This window comes from Triticum dicoccoides, chromosome 5B, assembly GCF_002162155.2.
Source record: "Triticum dicoccoides isolate Atlit2015 ecotype Zavitan chromosome 5B, WEW_v2.0, whole genome shotgun sequence".
Classification (NCBI taxonomy): domain Eukaryota; kingdom Viridiplantae; phylum Streptophyta; class Magnoliopsida; order Poales; family Poaceae; genus Triticum; species Triticum dicoccoides.
Window position 1 is genome coordinate 379,124,624 of NC_041389.1, and position 9,403 is coordinate 379,134,026.

Consider the following 9,403-nt stretch of genomic DNA (forward strand, 5'->3'; position numbering starts at 1 on the left):
AACCATCTCCTTTTCCCGAGGTTCAACTCCTTCTGTGTGAAGATATATTTCAAACCCTTATGATCCGTGTATACCTCGCAATGGTTTCCGATGAGAAAATGTCTCCATGTCTTCAGTGCATGCACTATGGCTGCTAACTCCAAATCATGCGTAGCGTAACTCAGCTCATGAGGTTTAAGCTGTCATGAGGCATATGAATCAACTCTTCCTTCCTGCATAAGCACTGCTCCAAGTCCTCTACGTGAAGCGTCGCAATATACTTGATAATCCTTACGTTGATTTGGGAGAATCGGCACTCGGGCTGTAACCAAAAATTTCTTCAACTCCTGAAAACTGGCTTCACACTCCTCAGTCCATTTAAACGTGGTGTCCTTCTTCAATAACTCCGTCATGGGCTTTGCAATCCTGGAGAAATTCTCAATGAACCTCCGATAATATACTACGAGTCCAAGAAAACTCCTGGTATCTCCAACTGATGTGGATGCCACCCACTTAGTCACAGAAGCAACCTTGGTAGGGTCTACTGCAATTCCTTCTCCGGATATAACATGTGCGAGAAATCCAACTTCCTTTAATGAAAACTCACACTTGCTGAACTTGGCATACAACTGATGTTCTCTGAGCTTCTCAAGAACCAAACGCAAATGCTCCTTATGTTCCTCCTCATTTTTCGAATAGACCAATATATCATCAAGGAACACCACGACGAACTTCTCCAATAACTCCATAAACACTTTGTTCATCATGTTGATGAAATAGGCTGGCGTGTTAGTTAGACCAAATGACATAATGGTATACTCATATAGCCTGTACCTTGTGGTAAAAGCTATCTTAGGTATATCCTACTCTCGGATCTTCAATTGGTGATAACCCGATCAAAGATCAAAGTTAGAGACTACTTTATCTCCTTGCAACTGGTCAAACAAATCATTGATCGTCGGCAGTGGGTATTTGTTCTTGATCTTCACTCCATTCAACGCATGATAATCAACAACCATCCTTAAAGATCCATCCTTCTTCTCCACTAGAAGCATTGGGGATCCCCAAGGTGATGAACTTGGTCGAATGTAACCTTTATCCAGTAACTCAATGTCTCAATCCGGTGGCATGCCTGGTAACTCTTCCAAAAATACGTTGGGGTAATCCTTCACCACAGGTACTTCTATCGGATATCGGGTTCCGGCAAAACCCTTAAGGTTCCAGCTCTGGGGTGCGCATGAAGATCTTCTCCCTACCAAAACACGGACACTACCTCGTCGTGATTCTAAGCTAGCACGATGAACAACACAAGAGACACGAGGTTTATACTAGTCCGGGCCACTGTTGTGATGTAATACCCTAATCCAGTGTGTGGCGTGGTGGATTGCCTCTTGGGCTGATGATGAACAGTACAAGGGAAGAACAGCCTCACGAGGGGAGGTGTTCTTGTGGTGGTGGTGTGTGTACGAGCTGGGTTCGGATCAAATCGGATCCCTCTCTACTATGGTGGCTATATCTATTTATAGGGGCCCTGGTCCTCTTCCCAAATATTGAGCATGAAGGGAGCCAACAATGGCCATTTTGACAGGGGACAGCTAGTACAAGCTATCCTGACTAAAGGTGGTCTTCGACTGCCAAAGGCACTGGAGATGACGCCGTCTTGGGATCCATGGTGACCTCTGTACTACCGCTCTGCTGGTCTTGGTCTCGTTGCACCAATATGGAAACCTTTGCCTGATGCCTCGGTACTCCACACCTGCGCTTGCCCCCTTTGCACCAAAGAGGAAGCGAGGACATTGTGCAGGCTGGCGCCCGCCTGGTCTCGATCGTCATGGCTTGCATCATGAGCACCTCGCGAGGTACCCCTTGCCTTGATCTCTCTGCCTCCTCACAAGCCTGCCTGGTGAGGCCGCCCCCGAGAAGGCCTTGTGTCGTTCGCACCGCGAGGCTTGGCCCCTCGCGAGGGTCTTGAACTTGGGTTAATGAAGACGGGCCGTACTGGACCGCTGCTAAGCCACGCTGCAGGCCGCAGGCAGGCAAGTCTGGGGACCCCCGTTTCCAAAACGCCAATAGTAGCCCCCAGGCCGAAGGCGCGCTCGGACTTGGCTTAGCAACGAAGCCAAAGGGCAAGTGCGGAGCACCGCGAGCCCCTACAGCCTGCGGCCTTGGTCGCCGCGTGGCGGTTGATTGGACGTGGGTGTCTCCACTTCCCAATGCTGCCTTGGCAACTGCCCATCTGATAAAAGGCTGGCCTGGGAAAGGCTTGCCTTCATTGCTCTCCTTCGCCTTGCTCTAGATCCCCTTCCTTGCTCTCTTACTTCTGAAATCTCCAGATCCGCTCCATCCTTCCCCTTTCAGCGAGTAATGACGCCCCGCAAGGCCGTGGCCGAGGCCCTGCCGGCTTGGTACGGACCAGCCCTGGAGGCCCCCAACATGTCAGAGAAGAACCTCGTCGCTACGCGCCTGATGATGGCAGTGGAGGGCAGTGAGATGGGGGAGACCAGACTCCGAGTCGGCTCCGCCGAGCCGGAGGCTAAGGGGAGCACCTTCTACCCCTTCTTCATGAGCACCGTCATCGCCAGCCTGTTTCCTCCCTTGTCCGAGGTCTTCTACGCCGTCCTCTGCTATTACAGATTATAGGCCCTTCATCTCCATCCCAACTCCGTTCTCCTTTTGTCGATTTTCGCCTACTACTGCGAGGCACACGTTGGGGTGATGCCGTCTGTGGCTTTGCTGCGCCACTTCTTCTCCCTCCGGATCACCGGCGGCCACACCTTGGCATACGCCGGCTTCATCGCATACTCCAAGGCCAACGCGATCTCTAAGACCGGGAAGAGGGTCGACGTCTTTTAGAGCTAGTGGGTCATGATGGATGCCAGATGCACCACTCTTGGTTGGTGTTTCCAACGGAGCAGCCCCAGCCCGACGAGGGGTGGTCTCGCGCGAAGCTTGATGATAGATGGCTGAAATTGGTGCTGGAGAAGATGAACGCCAAACTGAGGTCAGGCAACGTGAAGGTGACAAAGCTGACAAGGGCCAAGCTCCTGAGGGAGTTCCTGATGCAGCAGGTGGCTCCACTTTAGGCACACTCGCGTCCGTTGTGGGCGCTTGGGGGTGCGGACGATGATGTCCGCCTGAACTCGGCGGCCCTGGCCGACGAGGATCTGGTCGCAGCTCTCCACCTCTTGGTTGGAGAGGACCTGGAAGGTCTGGAGGGCGCTCCTGCCCCCCTGTTCCTCCATGACGAATGGCAATAGGTGGTGGATGCCATGCCCACCTTTGACGGGCGTGGCCTAGTGCCGACGGAGCCTCCTGCGGCCCAGGGGGCGACGTCACCGGTGGAGGTGTCTTCCGGCGATTCCTGCGAGGGAGGAGAGGAAGACGAAGAAGAAGCGGAGCGCGACTCGGAGGCGACCACTGAGGGGACGGGGCAGACCTCCCCCCGGCGCAGGGACAACATCCTCCGCACCCTGCCGGATGATGACGAAACCGACACCGTACGGGAGGAAGAGGACCTGCCCGTGATCCTGAAGAAAGACATGTCGGGGCTGATCTATCGAGGGGCTACTCCGGCCCAGGCACCGCCCGAAGCCGGCTCCAGCCCTTCTGGTGCGCCCTCTTCCGCTCCTGGAACTCTCGAGGCTGCACCCCGGACAAAGAGGCTTACGGGCTTTAAGCTCGGCAAGAGGCTGGCGGCCTATGCCGCGATTGACCAGTAAGTGCTCAAACTCCATCTTGTCCTTGGTTTGCTGCTAGGGCTTGATGTTCTCCATCACTTGGCTAGGCTGCCGCTTGCGGCGAAGAAAAAGAAGGGGGACACGGTGGCTCCGTCTGGGGCAGGCTCATCTGTTGCAGCCGCGCCTTCATCTGTGGGAAGGGGAGGCGGTGAAGTTTGCACCTCCCCTACCCGATCGTCCTCGTGGGGTCTAAAGGAGTGCTCTGGCAGGGTGCTAGCCCCCATGGTCCTGCTGGCTCCGAAGGTGCCGACGCCCGATGCCGTCGCTGAGGTAGCCAAGGCTCAGGAGCCCTCAGTCTCCCAAGTCGCGGTCACGCTGTCGCCTTCTCCTCCTACACCACTGGCTCCGGAATCCTCTGCCTCCTCTGCTGTCTTGGACCATGCCCTTACTAAGCTGGGCCAGCTGCGAGAAGACCTCCAGGGCGCCAACTCCTACCTGGTAGCCGGGTGCCTAGAGCTGGTCTCTGGCTGGGTTCACTCTGATACCTCCGTCCGAGCGGTGCTGAGTCGGGCCGCAACAGCTTCTGAGAAGGATAAGCAAGCCACCACCCAGGTCGCAGCCGCCCGGGATGCGGCACTGAAGGATGCCACGGTTGCCCAGGACCGTTGCAAGGCGCTCTAGGCCGAGTTGCAGGATTTGCGCGATGAGCTCGCCAAAGAAGCTCGCGGCCGCCAGGCGAAGGAGGAGGAGATGAAGGCTCGGGAGGATGCCATCAGGGACCATGACGCCAAGCTGGCTGCTGAACGCGGCCGACTAAGGACGCTAGAGCAGAAGCTGAAGACGGAAAGGGTCGAGCTGGATGTCAAGGCGAAGGTCCTGGCCGAGGACCGCATGGCCTTCACGGATCTTGAGGAGAGGTCTCGCAAGGCGCTGAAGACGCTCTATGATGGTGGCCTGGAGAAGCCACTGGCTGGCGCCAAGGACGGTCCCGCCCAGCTACTTCCCTTCTTGGTCGAAGCGCTCGAGGAAGTTGTGACCGGCGTCGGCCCTATGGCCGAAGTTGAAGCTCGCGTCCTTTCTTCAGCGGCGCTGACGTGCGTCTTCAGCCACGTCTATCTTTGCAACCCTGGCGCCAACCTCGACGAGCTACTAGAGCCCATGGATGACGAGTGCTCTGCCGCTGCTGCCGAAGCCGTGAAGGGCTGGGCGGAAGTCCTGCTGGCGAAGTTCCGCGCCTTTGCTATCGTGCCCAGGACAGGTGCTGCTGATTCCATGGCCTCAGGAGGTGGAGCTGATGGAGGTAACACCGCCACGGAGGCGGGGTTCCTGGCGAATGATGGCGTTGCCCAAGGGTGATCTTCTCGCGACTTCTTACCTGTTTTAACTCCTGCGATATGCACTATGCCTCGTGGAGGCGTTTAAACTTGCGTTTGGTATTGTGAAGACAATTATGGTTTGTAATATTTGCTTCCGGATTTGCTTCGAGATTTTGCGGTTTCCTTCCTATTTGCTTTGTGTTTTATGTCAGCTGGGCCCGGCCCCCCTCATACCTCAACTGCAGTTAGTCCCGACCAGATCACCAGGACGGGACCAAAGAGTGAGGGGCTACGTGGCAATTTAGGCTCCCGAGTCGCGATGCTCAGGAGTCCCCCTTGACACGCAAACAACAAATAGGGAGGGAATGTAGGAGTAGATCTGTCATTCTACGGCAGGGCCCGACCCCGCGCATACCTCAACCGCCATTAGCCTCGCGGAACTAAGGAGTGAGGGGCTACGTGACCAGTTAGGCTCCTGAGTCTCGATGCTCAAGAGTCCCTCTTGACATTCAAATGGTCTTCATACCTTGGCTCTGCTCGGGGAGGGGCACGCGACGACTAGGTCTGAGGGACCTGGCTGGGTGGCATGCGTTTGGGCGTGACCAAGGCGCAGCCCCCGTGTCTAGCCCCCTCGCATGACGCTCCCGATGGGAGGTGTTACGATGAGGCCAGACACTGAGCTCTGGGCTCCCTGAGGTTGATACGGCTGTGGGCCGCCCTTAGTTGTTTAGCACCAGCGCGGAGCATAGCACTTCTGTATTGGTATGGGCATAGCCGCTCCTCGGCAGTGTCGTCAACCAGCGCGGAGCATGGTGCTTCCACTGGTACGTGGGAGGGAGGCCCTCCGGGAGGAGCCCCCGGGGCATGTACAGCCCCGCCCTGACACGTGGCTTGCACGGCAGGGCTAGACGAGGTGTATCTGGGCACTCGTGAGCCAGCGCGGGACTCACGAGGCCCTACCTCAAGGAGGGTTGCGCGTGGTCTTGAGCCTTGGACGGATGTGTGTTCCTGCGAGACGGTTAGATAAAAATGCTCTACATCCTCAGGTTCCCGGCCCTCGAGTGAGCTCAGCCACCGCTAGTATGCCAGGTCACGATGCCGTGGACAAGGCCAGGGGGTGAGGGCTGGAGAGCCAGTAAGAGCTCCTGAGTTGTGATGCTCAGGAGCCCCCCTTTTAACGCGCAAGCTATTTGCATGAGGGAGAGAAGGCCCATGGTAGGCGGCGGATGATAATCATAGGCAGGTTAAGTATGAAAGGCAAATCAACTAGGATTAATTTAGGAGGGATACATGCCACTGGGTCAGGCACGAGCGGCTTGGGGATGGTGCAGCCCGAGGGGCGCCCCCAGCAAGATAAACTAAAGACATAATCAAAAGGGATACATGCCGCAGGGACAGACCCATGTGGCCTGGGAATGATGCAGCCCTGAGGGCACTCCCAGCTGAAATGAATTCGAAATATGTCACCTGGTAACAATGTAGAGGGGGTGTCGGAGTAGCTGAAGATGCGTGGTGAAGAGGCCGATCCTCACGAGCCACCGGAGCCCTGAGCCTCAGGAGGCTCTAGGGATCCGGGCGGTTTTTCGAGGACCATCTCCATCTTCGCCAGGACTGCATGATGCCTGGCCTCCTGAGCCGCCAGAATGCTCCGCAGATGGCGCTGGTGAGCAGCAGCCGTGTTTGGCAGGCCAAAAGGCATGAAAACTTAGCTGTGCGGCGGACCCTCGCAACGTCCCATGCGCGAAGGCCAGAGCCGCTCCTGAGATGCGGCCCGGTTAAGCCCTGGGAAGTCGATGCAGATGTGCAGCCTGCTATCCTCGCCTAGATGGGGAGCTGCACCAGGCAGGCGGTGATCACTACATATGACTCTTGATTCCTCAAGCTCATGAGCGGTGTTGGTGATGAACTCCTAAGGGTTGGGCCTTCCTTTCCCCATGCCTTCCTGAGGGAAATGTGCTGCGAAACACGCCTCCAAGTGGTGCCCGAGCGCCTCCCTCGTGATCTTGGCAAAGTCTGAGGCCCTACAGAAGTGAGCCCCCGAGCCCTGCCCGAGGAGGGCGCCGGGCGCGCCTTCTATGCGATGGAGGGAGGCGCCCCTTGCACGGGCACAGATACTGATGCGACACCTCCTGAGATGCCAACCTCCTGAGGCCTTGAGCGAGGTGATGTATTCTTCTTCTTGTGGACTGCCTCTGGGGGGTTCTCGCCCTTACTGTCTGGATCCTCGATTGATGCAGCTTGGAAGGCGCGCTCGAGGGAGCACACTGCATCCTTCTCTTCACAGGGGACTGTGATGATTCCGCCACTTCATGGCATCTTGAGGACATTGTAGCCATGGTGGGTCACCGCCATGAACTTGGCCAGGGATGGATACCCGAGGATGGCATTGTATGGCAGGCGAATATGGGCGACGTCAAAGTCAATGAGCTCGGTGTGGTAGTTGTTGCGCTGCCCGAAAGTGACAGGGAGGCGGACCTACCCTATCGAGGTAGTGGAGTCGTCAGTAACTTCTGAGAAAGGCTTGGTATGCTAAACTAGATCATATGGCACTTGAAGGTTGTTGAACATCTCGACTGACAAAACGTTGAGCCCTCTGCCGCCGTCGATGAGGGTCCTGGTGACTTGCACGTTGCTGATGACTGGGGAACAAAGCAATGGGAGGACGCCAGCTGTAGCCGCACACTCAAGCTGATCTGCAGAGCTGAAAGTGATGGCGCATTTGGACCACCTGAGCAGGCGCGTGGCCTCAAGCTTGGGGAGGACTGCATTCACCTCGCGAGCAAACTGCTTGAAGATGCGCTGAGAGGCTGGGGCCTGGGCACCGCCCAAGATACATGGGATAGCACGTGGCTCCTAGAAGCCCCAAGCCCCCTCGTCCTAGTGGTGGTCATCATTCCTTCTTGGCGGTGGCGGCAAAGGAGGAAGGCCTGCGTTGCCCTGCGAGCGATCCTCGCGAGGCTGATCCCTCCAGGCTCCCTTGCGTGGCTTGTCCTGCCAGCGATCCTCGCAAGGTCGGTCATGCCACTCCTAGCAAGGGCCTCGGTCGTCCCATCGTCCTCCGCCTCATCCTCCTCCTCGGCCCTAGACCCGGTCGTTGCGCTCGCGGCATCGACCGATGCGTCCTTCTCGAACGGCCCTGAGCTCCTGGCATTCGTTGGTGCTGTGGGTGTAGAGGATGTGGTAGGCGCAAAATCGGCTACCCTTGGACGACTCCAGCTGGTCCCTGCCGCCCTTCGTGTCTGGTTCTGCTGCGAGTATGGCTGCTCCTTTCCGCTTCACGTCCTTGGCCTTGGCCTTCTTCTCTTCTGGGTCAGCAGCTAGAAGCTTGAGGAGGGAGAGGCGTCCTTCCTAAGCTCTTGTGCACTTGGTCGCCAGGTTGAACAACTCCAAAGATGTACACAGATTCTCGTGGATGGAGAGCTCCTCCTTCATCTTGAGATCGCGGAAGCCATCAGATAACTGAGCTGATGGCCTCCTTTGTCACCTTGGGGATCTTGAGGCGAGCGCTGTTGAAGCGCTGGATGTACTTCTGCAGGGTCTCTCCAGGCTGTTGCTTGATGCGGCGTAGGTCACCCACGACCGGAGGGCGGTCGCGAGTTCCCTGGAAGTTGGTGATTAAACGGTTGCGCATCTCGTCCCAAGAGGAGATCAAGCCGGGAAGCAGGTTCAGGAGCCAGGTGCGGGCACCATCCTTGAGCACCATGGGAAACCAGTTCGCCATGACCTTTTCATCTCCATTGGCCGCCTCGATGCCCAGCTAGTAGAGCTGCAGGAACTCCGCGGGGTCGGCAGCGCCGTCGTAGCGAGGAGCCAGGTACGGCTTGAACTTGCCGGGCCAGGCGACGCTATGCAGCCCGGGGGAGAAGGCGCGGCAACCTGCGGTGGCCACTAGAGCCTTTTGCTGACGCGGGGATTTCTTGATGGTTCCCACGCGCCGCCGCCAGGGGCAGTACAGGGTCTTGGCGTGCTGGTGCAGGGATGCGGTCTTGCCATGCTGGGGCAGGGAGCACACGAGCACCTTCTTGAGGCCGAGGGATTTCTTGACAGCTCCTTTCTTGTTGCGCGGGCGCTGGACGCAGTGGGTCACGTCCAGGGGCCGCGCGCCTTGGAGCCTGGGCGCCTTCTTGGGGAGGAGGTGGCAGAGGCGCTCCCTGAGCCGTGTCGCCCATGCAGGACGGAGGGCGAGGCAGCGAGAGGGATGGCACCGGAGATCCCCCTGCGGTGCTGACGAGCTCGGTGATGTGAGCAAGCCACTCTTCATAGAGGTCGTCGACGGGGCGGTAGTGCAGGAGCTCACGTGCCAGGAGCAACGCGGCCTGCGCGTCCGTGGGGGCGTGACGAGCGTGAGACGACGAACCAGCTATGGTTTGCGACGAAGTGGCGGTGCGGCCTTCCCGCCGCACCGAGGGGTGCAATGAAGATGCTTGCTGC